The sequence below is a fragment of the Atheta coriaria genome, unplaced genomic scaffold, assembly GCF_025399875.1.
Source record: "Atheta coriaria isolate IRGN ID8LTWV9N9 unplaced genomic scaffold, Caltech_Dcor_3.1 hic_scaffold_6_pilon, whole genome shotgun sequence".
Taxonomy (NCBI): Eukaryota; Metazoa; Arthropoda; class Insecta; order Coleoptera; family Staphylinidae; genus Dalotia; species Dalotia coriaria.
Window position 1 is genome coordinate 14990951 of NW_027045448.1, and position 20413 is coordinate 15011363.

Here is a 20413-nt window from a genome sequence, read left to right on the forward strand (position 1 = left end):
AGAGGTTGGAATTTCATCCACAGCATAAAATCTGCTTTTACTCGTATTTTTCGATTAAAGTTAAAATATTGTGAATAGATTCAGAATTAACTGATTATTTCCATTGATGAGTGTTTGGCTTATGTGTGATAAAATAGAAAAACAATGATGAGTGTGATAGAATGTTGTAGCGCGCTGAGAAAATCGGCCCGCAGCGACGACATTTCGCCTCTTCCGGCTTTCCGCGTTCGCATGGCCGCACAGCGTAACAAACGGCGCCGTGCTTCGCTTGTTCGTGCTCATCCAGTTGTTATACGTGCACTGGCGCACACACGCGGACGACTTTTGCCGCCACCACCACCGCCGCCGCTGCCTTTAATGTTGAACGCGAATATTGTTATATTTATCTCTGCGTCCTCCCTGACTTCCGCCCCACCGCCGGCGGGTAGCAACGCGTTTCAATAACGCCTTTCTCCTGCTTTACTGTTTCCACATTTTCTAATATAAAACAAGTAATTCGCATTATTATTAAAACACTTGGTAGAAATAAACCAGGAATAGAAAATTAACTTTTGAAAGTAAAATAACTCGGCGAATAAAATAGCTGAAAAAAACGAATGCGGATGAATAAGAAAGAATGAGGAGTTTCTTAAAGAGATTACAGAGAGCAAACAGAAAAGTTTTCAAATATTTCTTGCCCGTTGTGTGCTCTCCTGCTCCTTTGTGTGTCTCTCGACTGAATGTCGTGAACTTTTAACTTTTCAAGTCGATACATACCTACTACATTCCGATGGAGTTAATTTAATAACGATCTAGAGTTTGAGAAATCAACAATGTTTACATTATTCTTTTAAATATACAATTTGTTTCACCAAATAAAAATAATTTATTAAAATTTTTCCTACGAATGAAAAAATGAGATTAATAGAGTTCGCCGATTCGATTTTCAACGCTGTTGGCTTTCGGGATGCGATTGTACATGAATTTTTATTGGAAAACGTGACGCGCATACGCTCACAGACGGCATCGTAATTTGTTCCTTGTTCGAGGCAAGCATTTCGTTAGTTTTTTTGCTGTGTCGATAGATGATGCCTCCGCAGTCGCGGTTTTATTATGAAAGTAATCAAACTTTTGCATTGGAAATCTATGAAAAACAGGATTTCACAGAAATGTATAATCATAAAACTATAATTATTACTTATTATTATTTTTTTACTTAAAAAACAAACCTATCATATACGCATGCGCAGTAGCGCATAAAATAGAGATTTCAACTATTTTACTTTGTGATATCAAAACCGATTCGTAATGATTATCACAAACGTCCAATCTGTGCAGGACATATAAGGGGCTTGTAATGCTGACCTGACAACTCGAATCCTGACCACACTCCTACACATCACTGGGAGATGGGGTGCTGATGTGATGCTCATGTTGCGTTTCCGTTAAGTTGATCCGATTACAAGTTGCAACACGTTATTTAAGCCCCCCATGCTCGCAACTTGTGTGCACATTCCGATATTCCAATCGAAATCAAACGCGCTAAGCCGTAGCGACTCGACTTATATCATGTGTGCGCCATTCCGGCATGCTGGTCGTAACGACCGATCCGGTGCAATCACAATTCCCATCATCTTTTATCATCTTTTCCGGATGCGCCAAGCACCTACCATTCTTTGCAGAACTTTTAAAACGACTTGTCGTATTTTTGCCTCGTTTGCATCTTCCAATGATCCAATCTTATCTTCTGGACATGAATATTACGAGTATTATCCACCTTGGGATTTATAGGTATTAATAATCTACTTAATGTTTAATTCTTAGTTTGGGTCTTATATCAAGTGAGTTTTGGGATTCCAGGCCTCCTAATTGAAATTCAGAAATTCAGCCGTGTGGTTATTATATGCTAATTATGTGCACCGCTAGCAATTAGTTAATTCCATCCGGAGACGCACTTGTGTGTGAGGGGGCGGAACACCTGTCTCGGTACTCACATCCATTAAATACGCGCAGGGTTGCGGCGCCGCCGTAAACTCCGCAAAGTTTAAGAGAATATTGTTTTGCTTCGTGCTAACCAAATATGGCTAGCGGGAACCCCGGTAAATTAAATTTAGATAAATTCATCCTCATTACGACCCGTTCAGGTAAATAATAACATTTCAGTTTTGGGATTTGTTTCTGTTCGTGCAAGGTAAATATTTTGCTAATAATTGTGGTCAAGCGAAAATATTTCAAAATTTGTTTTAGACATTCGGGATTCGTGTTTATGTGTGTTTATGTGTGTGTTAGGGGTTGAATTGAGGGGGTTTCTCTGATTACGCATGTGCGTCAATAGTTGCTTGTCCAAATATTCGCACATCGTGAGGTTTGCATTATTGGACAGGAGTATAGATTGCGTTTCAGCTTTGGTTGCGTAATCCGCGTTTGGAAATTCGATATCTACACAATCCACATATATACACAAACAGATATAACCAAAACCTAACCTAAAAACAATAAATTTTTATCGTTGCCTATTTAGTTTCTGATTGTTTAGTCATCACACACCTGTAGCCAGTTCGGGAAACTCTCTGGTGATACTCGGCGTTCGCACGTTGTTAATGAACACATTTGTGTTACACATTTGCGTGTCCTGCATGCTGCAGGTGTTGGCCGCCCGGAAACCCGGAAGCCCGGATGCCTAGCGCGTCAGTATGCGGATAATTAGGCTCGGATTTAATGCGTTTCTGCATCACGTGCGCATCCCGGGCGCAATTGCGCTGGGAATTCACCACCGCATAGCGCTGTGTATATATCGATATTAGTCCTATAACATTACGAAGGGAAAAATTAATTACAAGTTAGAAATTAGTTCGCCGCGCGCAATGATGCGAAAGTTTTTTATTATGCCAGCTGTGGAAATTACAACGCGACAATATTTAATGAAATAGTTCAAACGCGAACAAAAGCAGTTGCGCAACGTAATTGCAATCAAAAAAGTTTTTTTGCGTTTTCCGGGAAAACGCTTTGTCCGCTGGGTGTGACGCACGTTTCCGGTCACACAGTTTCGCTCGTTTGTCAATTAATTTTCGCATTATTAAAAATTATGCGCTTTCTGAGAACAACGCATGACTTTTTCGGGTGAAATTCAGCATGTACAACAAGATAATAGTGCAATGGGTGTAACTGACGCGCCCGACGAGCAATTAGATTCGAATTACAACGCACAATTCAATCGAACCGCGAAATTAACAAGCGTCGTCCACTTTGTATGCGATTTATCATCCGTTACAATTCAATTCCTATTGTTGTGCGAGCGCATTGGGAATAGTTTTTGTGTGTTTCTGTTCGCTGTTAACACGATATTAATGGATTTAGAATTTTCCTGACTATACTGTCATAAAAATCGCCTTGCTTCGCATTTTCGAGAAATGCATGTTACAACTTCCTGGACGTGGTTTGCATTTATCACAGTTTCCTGCGGTCTCCGGACGAAAAGGAGGTCCTTTCAATAGTCGGCTGCTGCCGCCGTCCGTGACGCAGCAGAGCGTAAAATTAAGCAGCATTTTCCAGCAGTTATCACGAAACGATTTATGTGCACACGCCGTGCGGATACGTTTTCCGGCACGATCCTGTATTCATGGAAATAAATAGCAAGTATATGGCGTGAAATTTGTCCTGCAGACTGTGCATCTTCCGACCTGCGCTTGCATCAGGTGGTAGTCATGGCGACGCAGCGTGTCGCGGAAATGAACGTGCAAATATTTACATCCTGTCGTCCTGCTCTGCTTCCTGTCGACACCCTCAAATAGTTGCGACTAATTAAACGTGAATAAAATCAATTATTTAATAATTTCTTTCTTTCTATTTTTGCAGGAGGAGAAATATTTTGCTGGCAATTCAAGATCAAAGAAACGGATTTCCAGGTAAGAATATTTTTTGTTTAATTTTTTTGTTTTTTTGCGAATTTAAGTGATATTTTTATTTAACAAGCTTGCCGCCGTTAACTGGCTTTTACTTTTCCGCTTCTCCTCGTTGGAGTTTTATACATTTTGGCCTGATCTGTGCGCGCGTGTTAAACCTTTTTGCGTTTCAACCTTTCCAAGCCTTTTAACTTTCCTTTTTGCGTTTTTCTTCGACTTTTTGAAGCCGGCGCGCGCTGAAAACGCCATCAAGGACCCATCAAGAGCAAAAGCTTATTAATTCGCCTTTGTGTGCACGCATCCTACCATCCATCTGGGAGCGTTTTGTGTGTCGAGCATGAGTACTCGACGCGTGTGCTTTACCGCCCTCAGCGTGAGTAAACTCTCAGTCATCAACCTCGCGCATAAATTACGCCAGCGCGGCTCATTAAAATCACTTGGCCCGCGACCTAAATTACAAATTATTTACTTTCCGGAAAAAAATTCACTCTAAAAGAGTTTGTAATTATTTGTATGTTTTTGCAATCATCACAAATTCATTTGATGTGATTTTTGTTGGAAAAAAAAAAACATTTTTGCATTAATTCCCAATTCGTTGCTAATGATGTTTTCCGGTTGATGACTAAATATATTCCCCAGCGTGTGTCAGGTGGACAAAGTACAAATATGTGTTGTTTGTTTTTTATGCACTCGCACGGCGCTTTTTTGTTTCGTTTCTCTGCTTTTTTTTCTGTCAACATGTCGCTTCGATTTAGTAGATATTCCTCGCTAAAGCCATTTCATGCTATGCATTATCCAGAACAAAATTTAGAGTTGAATTTGGTGTTTTACTCTTCATAAACCAAAATTTATGCTGTTTATGCAACCATATGTACAATGTAACATCCGAAACAGTTGACATCTATCTGTGTAATATGTGATATTAGTATTTATGACTCCACATTACACTCACACACATTGTATGTAATGTATGTGCTGTTTTTTTTTCCAAGACACATTTTATTGTTTGCTTTTTATACGCTATAATTTCCAATGATAGCACGCGCGCAATGCTTCCGGTTTAAGAGGCGCTCCGAGTGAAATCTTTGCGCCATTATCCGTTTTATTATCAGCGGTGCTCTTGCATGCATAAAACACGTGTATCATGAATTTTTGTGAGCGCTGAAAATAAACAAAAGCGAAAATCTTTACGAGACCATAGAGAGAGTCTTCTGCCTCCTCCTCCTTCGCGGCGTACTTTTAACATGTGCCCTTTGCGTTAGAGCTAAGGAGTTCCCAGGGAGCACGCGAACCTCTTGACTCTTCATAGCTCTTAGTTTTTCGTGATTTCGTCCCTCGCGCAGATAGCGGTAAGGAAAAGTGCCGGTTCGGTTAAAGCCTCCCCGTTGCAATACTCGCGGTCCGGCGCAATACTCGTAAAACCCTTGGATTCTCTCCGCGCGAATGGCGGCTATTTTTTCTTTATCCGAGCGGATTTCCAGCGCGTATCTATCTTACATCTATTGTAATATATATTCGTTTGCCCGGCGAGCGGAGTTGACTGGCGGGCGATGGCAAAAAGGCGGTCGCGGTCGTCGGTCGTTTCTTGCGTGCCCTATCGTTACGGAGCGTTAACTCCGGTTATTTTTTCGTTTTGTGTCGTGCGGGGTGCGCGTAGGCGCACAAAGGAATCAAGAATGGGCATGAGCAATAAATGCATGAGACGTTTTCAATTTTAGTTTTATTGAAGGCAGAAATCCGGATTTCCTTCCGACCGCCAGTGGAAAATTTAATGAAAAAAATTCACTATTGAAATAAAATGCCCGTGGAGAGAGAGTCTGAAACATTTGACGAGTCATTAGCGCCATTCTTTAAGCAGCTTTTGCTTTTCTTGCTCTTAGAGCGCTTGATGATGAGGAGCACAATTTGCAGGCCACTCATTGAGCGATTTTCTTTTCGCAAACTTAACCTCGACTTGAATGCTCGGCGATTTTTTGTTTGGCTTGCGCCATTGTGATCCCATCCCGGGGTCCAATATTGCGTTTCGGCTTAACCCGAGTTTTCCCGCTGAAGTTGGTTAGCCCGCGACACGCCCACGTTGAAAATTGTGTTTGAGCGTGGCGGCGGATGGAAATGCCGCCGCCGCCGTATCGAGAAACTTTAAACTGGTTAATGTTATTATTGACTTTGGATTTACGAAGCGTGGATAATGGATGATACTAAGCGTCTCGCTGGCTCCCCGAGCGAGGGTGGAGCGCCGAAACAAAAACAAAAAAATTTGAAGCAGCGAAGAAGAAGTCGCTTCAAAGTCTCTGATGGCTCAAATGCGAAATTGTTGTCACAATATCATCATCAATTTTAAGCAGGCGCATATTGTCTTTTCATGAAAATACCAAACGACCATTGATTTTTCCACCCCCCAGCCGGAGGGTGATAGCTTAGTGTATTTTGAGTTGCATAAATTAGCAATCACGCGGGGCGATTGTGCGTCAAATGATCCAAGATTGGAAATAATACTACGGTCGCTGATTAGCGCATGGTGACCACCGGACAAACACAAGGGCGGTCAATTTATCGAACCGCCAGGTCAATTATTGCGCGCGTAATTCAATGGGCCAGGTTTCGGCTTGTCTTTGATATGCTAATTAGCATTATGCTGATGAATGTGCCAATGTGCGTACGTCGCATAGATTGCGTGCCGAAATGAAATTCACCCCCCAGGCATCCGCAATCACATTCCCTTGTACGTTGTACACACCAGCACCCAAGGCATGGCATCTAATGGCAAATCGATATGACGAGATGCCATCGCGAGATTTAATCAGAGACCCATTCAAAATTGATTCAATCAGCGTCGAAATTCGGCGCAAAAATTTGAATCCAAATCTTGAAATTGGCGAAATTTCGACGACAAACAACGCCGTTTTACGATGAAAAATTCCACCGCCGCTTACGTTTTGTATTTGAATAAATTTTCGGCGCGTTGTGTCATGGCGCCAGGGGGAAATATGAACGAATTCAATTACGCCGGGGGGCGGCGAATTTAGTGTCGCGCCACTAAATGCCTCTAATGCGCCGTTGCGCGTTTCTTTCTTGCTTCAATTTTGCACCCAATTCTTCACGCAAGGCTTTGCATATCGCCCAGCAGCAAATTTTCTCAATTTCATTTCTTTCCACGGCGCGCGTGTTTTTTTCGCAGACTTAAATTTACATTGTACGCGCGCCAGGCCTCGTTTCTTTATCTCGAGAGTAATGTTGGTTGCCTCGTAATGAACCCCCAGCCCTCCGCCTTGAACGGCAAATGTTTATTGTAATGTGGAAATTTCGTGCTCGGGACACTTATTCCCGCGTAAGACTTTTTTACGTTTTCATTATTTGGATGTTGAACAAGCAACATACACGCCTGGATATAGGTGTGATAGATGTAAATAAATTATGCGACCCTCGGTGCGCACCACTAATCCGCTATGATACCGATGGTAATTTCGTTTCGATCGGTCTCCCGACACCGCCGGCCATTACGGTTTACACAATTCGCGGGATTGTTACCGCGCGCGGAATCGACAGTTCACTTTATTTCGCATACCACACCCAACCATTGGTTTCCTCTTCACTTCACCGACAGCCGGAGCAGTAGCAGCAGCAGCTGGAACACTAGTGCCCAAAGTTGTGGGTTTTGACCCAATCGAGGAGCGTTCGTGCATTTCATACACTTTGACATCCAATTGCTTCCATTTCACTTCCAGCGCCATACGTTGTATACCAGCTTGATGTATAGTTAATTTGGGGCACACAAGTGGCGCTACCGCAGTAAATCAGCCCTGACCATGCATTATCGACGCAATCTGCCCGATTGCAGTTGCATTAATTCATTGGCGCGCGCTAAAAAGCGACTTTAACGGCCGCCAAGCGCAATTGTTGAATGACCAAAGAGACCTGAAACTGTCCCAGCGATTAGCAAATTAATGTCGAAACACCACACATAATTTCCATGCGCACAGCGACAAATTTTTGTTTCTCTGTTGCAGATTGGACATTCCGGGGCGGCAAAAATGTCAGGGTAAAACATCATTTCATATTATAAAAGTAATCAACACAAAAGCACTCGACGCAATATAAGTTTGTTGTTGTCGCATGTTGTATTTTATTCTCTATGCAGCGAGTGGTGCATTTCTGCAATCGTACGCTATAATTGAAACGAAGTCCTAGCGCCGGGATAAAGTGCTCTTGTGGATGAGAATGAAAATTTCGCGAAATGTTTTCGGCGCTTGCATAATTAAAAGTGTCGGAAATGCCTCCACGCATGCGAGGCGAATAAAATAAAACAAAATGTTTTTTGGTTGATCAAAAGTTTTGCCCAAAAAATTTGCAATTTGTGCGCGTTCATTCAACTTGTTTTCGGCAATGATTACGAACGATGAGGAAACGAGAGTCATACTCGAATCGTCGGTCTTTTAATTATCTCGTCGAGTTGATTTCATTATTGTCACATTCGCAGTTACGGGCGCCGCCATGTCGCCGGCGTCGGCGAACGAACACACCTCGTTAAAATTATTATTAAATTGTCGGTCTTTTGAAACTCGAACGACGTTTGCATTACTTGCTCTCCGCTGAGCGTTGGGCGCGTTTAATGCTCTTGTTTCGAGAAGTTGACAAGCAAAAACCCCGGCGAAAGGAAAATGAGTTTATGTCACTTGAACAACAGAAATTACTAAATTACACACACATTTATTCAAAGTTTTCGTGTGTATAAATTGCGATGAGATTCGAATCGGAATTCAAACTTTTCTGCGCGCGAGAATCGAATCAATGGGTTTCTTTTCTACACTTGGTTGAGTTGTGTTTTGCGAGCAGCGAGTGAGGATCCGCCGGGAGAAAAGTGGACGTTTGAAGAAGTCGACAAAGCGGCTGCAATTTTCACCTGCCATTCTCAGCCCGGATCGCACCCTCGTTTTCGCAAGCTCACTGCGTGATTCAGCCCAAGTTCTCGCATTCGTCCTCGTCGCACAAGAGAGTATTATCACCTACTTGAGGACCTAATCCACTTTTTTATTTAGTTCCTTCGCGCGTTCGCCGTGTGACTGTTTAGTTTCTGGAGTTACTTTTTCGCCCTTTTTTTTCTTTCATCTCGTCGCTTGTTGTCGGAAAGCACTTAAAGTAAAAATTTATAAAATGCTTTGACATTGCACGAGATTTCCACCGCTGTAAATTAATTTTTAAACGAAAGTGTTTTTTTCATTCTTGGCGCTCGCTTTTGAAATTTGATATTTGTGCGCTCGTTAAGGCGCGAAACGAAAATGAAAGCGGTGCGTTTTTTGGGCGTGCAAATAAATATCAGTAAAATATAAAATTAAAGAACTTGAAAGAGTTGAGCGGTCTCTTTTCGGCGTAACGATTTCAATTAAAAGACCTTAATTTGCTCCGCTCGGATTATTATGAAAAGGAAACAGCGTTTTCGATTCGCACGCTTCTGAAACTCGGACGGACACAGAAGAAAAAAGAAGCAGATTGAAATTGGTTGGTAAGCAGCAGGCGTGTGCGAGGTGCAGACCAGGAAAAGTTTCCCTCCTTGGTGCGCGCAAGTCTTCTTTCAGTCAAAGCAATATTTTAACGTCGCATGCAAAAGTTTGGAGTGGCGGCCGCCGAAAAACTCCCACCCAAGCAATATTCCAAGATGAACGCGGTAATTAAGTGTTAATATTCGTTGCCGGCGCATAATTTGCGCACAAACCTATTAATAATCACCGTAATGAAAGTCTAACACGAATTTTCGGAAAATGCTCAACTTTGAGCGACATGAAAGCACCGCGACTCCTTTGGCGATAAGTCCCTTTTTCGTATTTCGACGCACAATGCATTCGGCTTTGCGGAAACATCCGCAGAATTGTTATGGCGAGATGACAACGCCGTCGGCGCTTACATAAAACCAGGGGCGGGTATAAAAATAAAATAAAAGCAAGGTTTTAAAGGTTCGTCATTATCCGTCTCGCGCGGGCGGCGGCAGGACCTACAAAATGACAATAAACGAAAAGAAAAATGAAATGAAGATTAAGGGGATAATATAAATTTGAAGACGGCGTAATCGTCAAGAATCACATCAACTTTTATACTTTGCAATAATACAAGAATGGCGCACGCACACCGAATGGAACTGCACTAGATTATTAATCTTGATATCTTCAGCGCGTTCATCTTCTTCAATGGTGGTATATGCGGGCGAAGATCATATCAATCTTCTGAGGAGAATCTAATTGAAGATAACACAATCGTTAAATTCTCTATATACGTCGGTATATTATCCGTAATAATTTAAAAATATCACATTTTACGAGTACTTGCAAAATAATTACGTGCGCTCTTAAAATTCATAACTGGTCATGATCCAGAATTATGCAAATAAAAATCGGCTCGTGAGTGCGGGTGATGTCCGTAATCCGATGACGCAGCTGATGCCTGATATTAGTCCTAATGGCTTCCGACCGGCAGAGGTCCTGGCTGGCAAGAAGGGACGACTAACGAATTTGGCTCCGGCCAAAAACTACGGAGGCGAAACTCCTTTATTTATAAATTGGCCCATCTGTATGCAACGCGCGCGGGCTGTGTTCGGACGTCTTCGTTGCGTCCGCAAATACACACACAATACAAGCCCAGAAAGTGCCGCCGGGTTTCATCAGACTCTGTATATGATGTTTAAAACGTTAAAATGTTTTAGCCCGAAATTATGCAATCGGCCATCTCCTAATTTACATTGAGGGGAAAAACTCGCTTTTTCACCAGACGCAATATACAAAGTGTTTTTATTTTTAAATCTAAATATTTCTATAGTATGGATGTGGATGGAAACATTTTTGGCAAACACTTTGTGTGTAATGCTCTGTGCCACGCAAAAAATAATATTTGCGCCGCTTTTGGCTCATGTTTGCAATTTAAAGATACGGCGGCGTTTAATTGCTGGAACACGACGTGAATACGCATCGCGCATTAGGTTTTAAATTGATACTTAGCCCGGGCAAGCAGGCGCGCGCGTTAAAAATAAGATTAAATCGATTTGCGAGAGATTAGCGGTCGAAATAATAACGCGTGACGCGTGCGTGAACGTAACTCGACACTCTCGAACAACGTCGATGCGCGCTCATCAGATACGAAGGATATTGATTTACCATATTATAGTTCTCGGTTCACCTACACATCGTACGAGACAGTACACGACCCATGTTCAAAAATCTATCATTTAAAGCCAATAGAGTAGATTGAGATTATTTTACCATATATTCGTAACATAATAATTGAACAATATAATTAGCGTGCTGACTCGCAAGTTATACAAACTTGATAATGTAGGGTGGAGTTAAGAAATAACTATTAAAAGAAAACGAAAGCAATTAATGTGTGCGTCTACGATATCATCTATATTCAATTAGATTTATAATCGTACGTTTATATGCGTTTTTCTAGGTCTTTGCAAAATATTATTTATGATACTTTATGCCTACTGTATGGACAAAATTTATTCAATATCCAAATATTAAATTTACGGCTCTTTGCTGTTTAATAGTTGCGTAATTTATATTCCTAATAACAAAATATTGAAATATATGTTTTGGCCATTACACGACTCATCATCATTCTCATATATTAGCACTTTCATTTTGACATTAGTTTTGAACTTCGCTCTTATATAAATAAATACTAAATTTTATTAAATTACAAAATGACATCATGCATCATGCACACAAATTCTTCTTCAGTATAATATCGTCACGAGTATAACAACGCGAATCGGATCTCGAAACCATAATCACGCAGAGCACATCTGCATAACGTGATAATTTAACCTCATCTCAGATTAGACGGTAGCGACATGTTTTGTCACCATACCAAAATTTCTCATAAATTCGAAATGAATACATAATATATACAAGATCTGTAGCTTATTCTGACACATTCTGAACTAGTTGCTCAGCAAGATCAATAAATCGTAAACCATAAAAGAAAGTTGTTTCGTTTGCAAGCCCATCTATTTTTTTTTAATATGTGTATCAAATTAAGGCTTACTTATTTGGAAAGTCACAAGCATATTTAAGATATCCAAGATGCAGTACACATTTTCTAATATATATGTTATCTATTGTAATAACATAAGTTGTGTATTCGTCTACAATTATAATACCACAATTAAATCGGGAAGTTAATGATCGGACCTCGAATAACGCGCTTCGCCAAAGTGTAGGTGAAAGTCTTCACTAAAATATACGAGTAGGTATACGAAGGCATCCACAAATCTAATTTGTAAAGATTTCAATACTTCACCGACAAATTCAAACTTGGAATTATTTTTTTACAAATATTATAAACGCAATTTTATTTACAAGTGAAACCATTGTACTTACTGAGCTTTAAAAATTTCATTTAAGTATTAAATTTCTCCCCTTGTTGCCTTGTTCTGGTTAACGAACTACGAATTCCGACTGTTTTCGTCCAAATTACGTCTGAAACATTGAGCGTGACTCGTCGGCTCGTCGTCGCAAGCATTTCTTTTTGTCGTCTTGTCGTAACAGTCTCAATTTGGCCATCTCATAACAGTGAATTGCAAGTACTTGTAGTGCGTTTATGTAATGCAATAATAACTGTCAGTTATATATTTAAAATAAATAATTCAAACCATAAACAAACAATGCAATATATAAATTGTATTTAGGTGTAAATACCACTGTACATTCACAATATTCAATGCCACTTAGTACTATCTATATTTATTACTTATTACATTATTTAATCTATCTTTTTACACACATTTTTCACAGGCAATATTCACTTTCACCTGGGCAAGCAAATCAGCATACCCTTCAGCGAGACTATAATTCATACGGTGTGCAGCACTGCTGGGCCAATTCATTATGTCATTACCGGCGCGCTGTGATGTACCTGATGTTCTCTGCCTTTCTCCGCTCTTGACAGGTCTGGCGCAACCCACAACCAAGTGACAACAATAATTTGTGACAATGACACAATTTATTTTGCTTGAATTGGCACATTTTCGCTCTAAAGTACGAATTTACTAATTTATAGATTCCTTCGATTGGTAAAACAACAGCATCAGAGTTAATTGTATTGTTGTATGTAGGTTTAGAATTGAACAATTAAATGAAAGTAAAAACTATGAAACGCACGTGGAATACCAGTGTGGTGGAGGTGAAGTCGTGATGATGCGCGCCGCGCTGCAGATGCATTTTCACTTTTCAATTTGATTGTAGATTGTGGGAAGAGAGGATGCCACACGGACAATGATGCGAAATGTTACTGTCCATTAAAATCTATTCACCAGCATGAACCATGACTTTAGATTTGTGTTCTATTCAACTAGTTATGTGACTTTTAGTATTAGCAAAATGGGTATTTATCATAATTTTTAAAACACATGGCCGAAAAAAACCATTCATTGCTTGTAAGTATAAACATTGTTTTTTTTTTACTTGAAACTAATTCAAAAATAAAAGTAATAAAATGATACACCGCTAAAAGAGCATTTCAACATTAAAAAAAATTTAAATAAATTTACATTTAACAAACGACTACATGGGGGCATTAGAAGTTGTATTTTGGATGGAAAAAGTTTTGCAAAGTGTTAAAGTGCAGAAGGAAAGTATTTATGATAAACTTGGTTCAAGTAACGTTATAAATCATTGTCAAACGTTTTAAGCTATAAATGTACATACAAGTGACGTCAAAAATCGAATTAATTTTCTAGTTAGAATAAATTATGTATGCAGATCATGTGAGTCGGACTATTTAAAATATTTTATCAACTGACGTATTAAAAACATTCATTAAATGATAATTGTGAATGTACCTGCAAAGCCGCACCTTGGATCTTTACCTACATGTATGAATATCTCAAATTAATAACACCTTCAAAACGATACTGAACTTCTAACAACTCATGCATTTCTTTTTTGGTCGGGCTGGACCGGTTGTTACAAATTTCTGTCCGTTAATATGAGCAGAGATCAATCGAAAAGAAATTGAAGCAGAAAAGCAATCGAAAATTTCTTTTTTAAGGCCTAGAGCTATGCGTTAACTCAATATTCAAGTATGCTTCCAATTTCTCAAAAAAATATTAAATTCGAACACAAAATGCAGAAATATTATGTTGTGATAAGATTGAATCGATTTGTTGTCAGATAGTTTTGATTGTTTTGGGTGTTATTGAGGTTTGATTTGCAATTACATATTTGTTTTTGTACGACCGCGAAGCAATACATTTAGCGTTTTATGCAACCATACAGGAAGTGATGCAGGATGAACGACCGTCTCTACAGTTGCCAAATACTGACACCAAGAAAACTTAAACCGCGATAAATCTTAACTTTGCAATTTCTTATCGATTGTGCCTCCATTATGAATACCGACCTAACTATTTAGTTGTATGTTCGTATTAATGTTTGTTAGTTTTTTTTTTCAAGCGGAAAAGTTTTCAACGCATCGAATATATTTCCTCATACTCTGTCGCGAGACAGTCTCTTAACAGTGCGACAGGCGACCGGAAACAATTCAACCAAAACTGGTTAGTGACTCTGACGTAAGCTTAACGATACGCCGACGTTCTTGGACTTCCGAACGACGTCGCTCAAATCCAAGAGATGAAGACAAGCAAGCTCAATGAACGTTTGGAGTGCTTTGGACTCTAATCGCTCATGAACAATTTTGAAGCAGTGGAAGAAGACGATGCAGAAGAAGTCTCTACCGCAATCGAGCATTTCTGGTTTTCGCAGCATTGCTGCGCGTGTGACGAGCATTCAAGAGCCAACAATGAAAGAAGACCTTTCACTACCTATGCGAACCAACTTGATGTTTGAAGTAAAACAACAATTCAAACTAGTAATAAACAAATCTGCGTTTAATATTGTTCTTTCCAACGTTGGTGTATAGATTTAAAAACAAATAATTTTGATGATGATTTCTTTTCTATTACGTAAGCCAAAAAAGTTTTGCCAGTAGAAGATATTTCTAATCTAATGTATTATTATTGTTCACTTTCACAGAATTATTCTCAATTTGTTTACACCAAACTATCGACATACTCGTAACTAACTAATGCCGTTACCGCAAAAAATGAAGTAAAAACTGCAAACATTATTCCAATACTTTGAGTAGGAGCAATAATTAATTAAACCAATTAGGTAATACTATGCGGAAATTTTCATTTATTGAAATACTCGTCGGTATTTATTGAAATACTCGTCGGTACTCGGTAATCTCACCGGATATAATTACGTAAACTCCAGCTAAACGAAGGTGTACTTCAGTAATCAGCATTCTGATCGCTTCGCTGACACCATTTACACGCAAATCTACTATTCAGAACACCAGCTTACAAAATCACTTAAAGAACGAATTGGACGTGCTTGTTTCTTGGAATTAAATATTTTAGTTACATCTTTTCATGACGTCGGAACTAAATAAAACGGACTTACTTGATTGAGTTAATCTCGAAAGTGATTGAAAATACTTCTCAAACCTGTTTGTGCATACTCTCGAAATACATATGGTGTGCGGCTTTAAACATATATCTACCTACATGATGGAATTCAAATGAAAGTTATTTGAGCGCAAAGTGACAGAAATACCAAATTTCGTTATGTTTAGAAGTAAGCAGAATTGTTTACGGAATGACAACACAAAATATTGAACTTATTATTTTATTTCTGTAGTGAATATGATTGTCGCAGGTAACCAACATGATTTATATCATTACTAATCTGTATTTCCTCTTCCCGTAACATTTTCTCGGCAAAGTAACCAACATTATAAACAGTAGGTGAGGAAAGAGTAACTTAAAATAACTTTCTAACTTCTTGCGTTTGCCCTGACATTGTTTCCATTGCTGATAAAGAAGAGCGCGACACGATAATCCGCTCAGCTCGACGAATTACGTCGCGTTACGTGTGCTGCCTTAAACAAACATTACGCGCAAATTGTTTAACGCGAATTACACAATTTGCATACCAAAACTTATCTCAACAAACAACACTGAATAAAACAAAATAATGCCGTTCTTTTTCTATTCCAGTATAATGATTAATTACACGAATGTATTATAGGTATGTGAGACATGTGTTGATTTCGCGTGAAAGTATGAAACGGGCTTGTTTTTATGCAGATGAAATCAATTGAAAGAAAGATTCAAAACACTTTCTTGACATTTTGGTACGTACAAATATATCCAAGCATGTGTGTTAAGACAGCTTAATAGCGGCATTAAAAAGCAAATCGCATTAATAAACTACCATAAAATTCTAATCTGTATTAATTCCATGCCATATTTTTTTTTCTTTGCAATTTTGATTAAATTTAGCAACTTTCATCTCAATCAAAATACTTTAATCCGTGAGGTCAGAAATTTCCTTCATACGGGCCTATTTCACAATTGATTTATGTGGAGTGCATGCACTAAATAACTACGCACTGAGCAGTGCGTGCGGTGAGAAAAATTGTCAGCACCGCGGCAGACCGTCGCCATGGCGACTATTTTCACTATATTGTGCGCCCACACACATTAAAATGCTAAATTATACAAATATGGCGAAACAAGACTGGTTAGATTCAGCACGCAATCAATTGGTTGTAAATAAACAAAATTAAAATGGTAATAATAAGCACAAATTCAAGCATGAGCATGTAGTAAATCTGACGCAACTTGGAGGTAAGCTGTACCTCGAACACAGCAAGACCGCTTTCCTGATAAATAAATATAGAGATGCAGGAAGCCGCCAGTGTTTGATCGAGGTGGTAAATACAATACAAGAAGCAACACGCTAAACTAATTTTACTACATGCTTATCTCAAACATTATCTCTAAATGTGATTCATAGTAGAGGCATTCTGTTAGATAAATATGACACTTTTCGACAGTAAATAAACAACAAAGTGGTAATTCACCAAATTATTGCAAAACTTTATTGCGTTTTTTTAATAGCCCAGTCCAAATTGAGATTCGAGTAAATATATATATACAAACCTACATAAAAGAAAGTAAAAACTTGAAATTACTTTCAAGTATAAACTCCCAAGACGCAGTTGTGCGATGCTTCGAGATGTTTGATTGCATAAGAGCCGTCCGATTATATGATGTTATTATGTGAGTATGAGAGCATCCGAGCACATATTGTAATTCGAGTAATGCCAATCTTTATTATTATTAATTTAACGTTTAGTCGGGCGTGTAAATGCGGTAAAACGAGTGCTTACATGCATACAGGTTTCATTCCATCTGCCTCAACATACTCCATGGCCAGCACCGGTCGCTTTCTTTTCGCGTTTCATACATTGTAATGTGTAATTATAGCTTGTAGTGCGGTGTTTTTAATAAGACGCACTGTAGCTTTCCTAAAAAATTATCTAATCACACTCAAGTCAATTAAAGTCGGAGTAGATATGGAGGAAAAACCTAGTTTCTGTTGAAATTAATAAACCAACAAACAATTCGAATTAATATAGAAATATGTAATATTTAGTCATTCTTTACAAATTACTAAAAGTACTAAAGTTGTCTACTGATTAATAATAATAAGTCTAACTAAATAACCGAACGCGTAATTAACAATTCAACCATCTTAAATCTTAAGCGCTGCATACACAAGCTCCTGTGGCACAACTTCCGACTGGGGTTGTGGCGTTGCTTGCAGCACATCCTCTCGAGCAAGCTCTTCTCTGCATTAAACAAGGAATAGTCCTGTACTGACATAGCGGACCAGTGAAGCACGGAGATCCCGGGGTAATTGTATTTTGATTGAAAATTGTCCTTGCATTTTCTCCTAAATCACATTAACATTTGAAATAGTAAACAATTGAAGTTAGTTTAATTACCATCTATGGTCGGAACGCCATTAGACCATGCGACGTAAGCAATCAAAACTGCGCAAATAATAAACTTCATGATGTTTTAATTTTAAGTATAAAGGCACAAGCTCTTGTAATGTTAATTAGAATTGTTTTACTGATGAGTTTAATCAGAATTCCGTTTTTATATAGATATCGCAAATTTAGGTGCCCTTGAAACTGTATACAGCAAAAAATGTCTTATCATTTTTAAAATATAATAAGAATAAATAAATTATAAATCCCCAGCTACTAAACGAATGAGTAAATAATAAAGCATATGCTGTAATGTTTTAATGTTCAGCGCAACACTACGATTGCATTTGATTAGCTGCGAAGAGAATGACGTGAAAGTTATGATATTGATTTGTTTTCAATAGCATGAGAATCTATTGTGTTGAATATTGATTGCATCTGCTTTCAGTGTGATGATGCTTTTTCAATGAAACTGTAGTGATCACTTGTTGCATTCTAAGTCATTGTTTAAATTTAATGCTTATCTAAATTAATTTTGAAAGATCGATTAATTAAATGACCATTTTTATATAAATTCGATTTCCTCGTCCAACGCATCTTCTACAATATTGAATTTAAATATCTATAGAGACATTCGAACGATTGCATGAGAACGACCTGCAGAGTGGAAATGGAAAGGTCATAGCGGTATGGCCGATAGCTTAGCATGGAAAGCAAGTGCAGTAAAATAATGATTTCCGGAAAGTAAATCAAAGGTGACTTAGAGCTCCTAATGTACTTTTGCGCTACTTCTGGTTTTGAAAAAGAAAATATGTAAATAAAATAAAATGAATACATTTTGACTTGGCTGCAGAATTTTATTGGTGGATCAGCATTACATCAAAGAGGTTTTCAATTTATGTGCACTGGCAAAATCCTAGTTCGCAGGTACCACCGGTAAATCCTCGAGCCATGCAGATTTTTAAACATTTGTAACTGATGAATCCTGGATAATTCTGATTAACGCATGGAATTTGCCCATTAGGATTAAACCATCTTGCGCCGTTGTCTGCAAGAATAGAAAAATTAGTTCAAGTACATATTTTTTTGGTAATCCTGTTTTCAAAACTTGTGTATGCATAATTTTAATCCGCCGCCGTTAAATAAAGCAAACGAAAATGTGTTACCTTGCTCCGAATCTCCCGTGTCAACGGGAACAGCAAATACGCAGTACAACACCGAAGATAACACCAAAAGTACTGTGAAAACCTTCATTATAAGCTATTATTTCGTGCAACAAATGTTTCGAATGTATCTCACTGATCAACAGAAAGGTCTTTATAAGCGTAACTAAATTTTCCAGAATTTACGACTTGTTGTTTACGACGTAATACGGTAATGTTTGACGATGTCGTAAAAGTGCAAGATTTTGGGAATTTTGAAAAATATTTACTGCCATATCTATGTCACCATATGTAATTTGGTGTATGTTTATTCAGTGACAGTAGGCAAGCAGAAAATAAACAATGAAAATATGTAATAAGTCGGAGAGTAAACATTATAATTGGTATTTTACTGTTGTTATTAGCTTATGAGTAAGTGCAGTAATCTTCTAATTAGCATCACGTTTTTAATGGCTTGTTACTTTCAATTAAAGTATGTTGGACTGAGATGGAAATAATGAGCTACCAGCAAAGTCTTCGATTGACTGCTACAAACATACTTTCTCGTATTTGGGCGCAGCGCCAAATGTTGCTGCGATAATATTAATAAACCATAATGCAGTGGGTATAGCAATGAAATAATAATTTTAAAAAATCAACATAGTTTATTACCTAGGGAGAATTAAGAGTTACAACATTTTTTTGCGAAAATTAAATGTTTTATTCCCACATGCGTTGGATGATAGCACCGGAAGTACTTTGGTCGTTAATTCAGCGCCTTTCTACTAGCGATCTTCGCAAAGACATGCGACTTGTGAACTATCTAACCGACCATACTCGCTTTTATTACTTCCTATTCTTCTAGTCGTCTGGTGAAAATCTTATAGATGAGTACTACTTACACCAATGAATAATAAAATTAAAGTAACAAATATGTGTAAAATATAAGAATTGTATTGGAATTACAACGCATTAATTACAAAATGTATAATATGATCATAATAAATGTTTGAAAACTCCAAATTTGAACCTGGGATAAAAATTAGCCATTACTAAATAAAAACAAAATTAAATCGTAAAGACTCGCGGCAATATGATTCATGGTAAAAAGACTCGCTACAAAACTGCGTGAAAATACAAGATTAACTTTCATTTCGATTCAAAGATTAAAATTTCTTGGATAAATACATATAACAATTTTTATAAACATTAGTAGTTAACAAAACTTATGAAAAATTTTATTTAGATTATGTATTTCAAAAAACGGATTTTGTGCAACAATTATTTAATTGTAGTTAACTATAAAATGATTATTTCATTGTGTTATTATTCTAGTACATAGGAGAAATTTTAGTAATGGTTTAAAAGATGCACGACAGTAAAGACTTAAATACATGTAACTATTGCAATACTCACTGCAGCAAACCGACTCTCCAAGCGTGCTTACTGCTGCTACCTACAAGTGTAGTCTGGAATTAAACAATAATAATTTCTACAGAATGCTTTAGCTTTGCCAGTTTACAAGAACACACTTGTTAAAACAAAATGAGTTTATTT

At 38.2% G+C, this 20413-nt stretch overlaps 1 protein-coding gene and 2 long non-coding RNA genes across 3 annotated transcripts in view; 1 reads left to right on the forward strand and 2 right to left on the reverse strand.

The window, feature by feature from the left end:
- LOC135794779 (uncharacterized) overlaps nucleotides 1-7921 on the forward strand; it is a 66946-nt gene extending 59025 nt beyond the window's left edge. Inside the window, exons 6-7 of the mRNA XM_065306169.1 lie at nucleotides 3835-3884; nucleotides 7889-7921. The gene's annotated coding sequence lies outside the window, so the exon portion shown is untranslated. The remainder of the gene's footprint in view (nucleotides 1-3834; nucleotides 3885-7888) is intronic.
- Nucleotides 7922-17342: 9421 nt separating this feature from the next.
- On the reverse strand, nucleotides 17343-17870 carry LOC135794042 (uncharacterized). Its single transcript, XR_010548775.1, has 2 exons — nucleotides 17727-17870; nucleotides 17343-17674 (listed from the first exon to the last, which is right to left on the reverse strand). It is a non-coding gene; the product is annotated as an uncharacterized lncRNA (long non-coding RNA).
- Nucleotides 17871-18546: 676 nt separating this feature from the next.
- Nucleotides 18547-19119, reverse strand: LOC135793827 (uncharacterized). The gene is made up of 2 exons (XR_010548726.1): nucleotides 18881-19119; nucleotides 18547-18762 (listed from the first exon to the last, which is right to left on the reverse strand). It is a non-coding gene; the product is annotated as an uncharacterized lncRNA (long non-coding RNA).
- Nucleotides 19120-20413: the final 1294 nt, after the last annotated feature.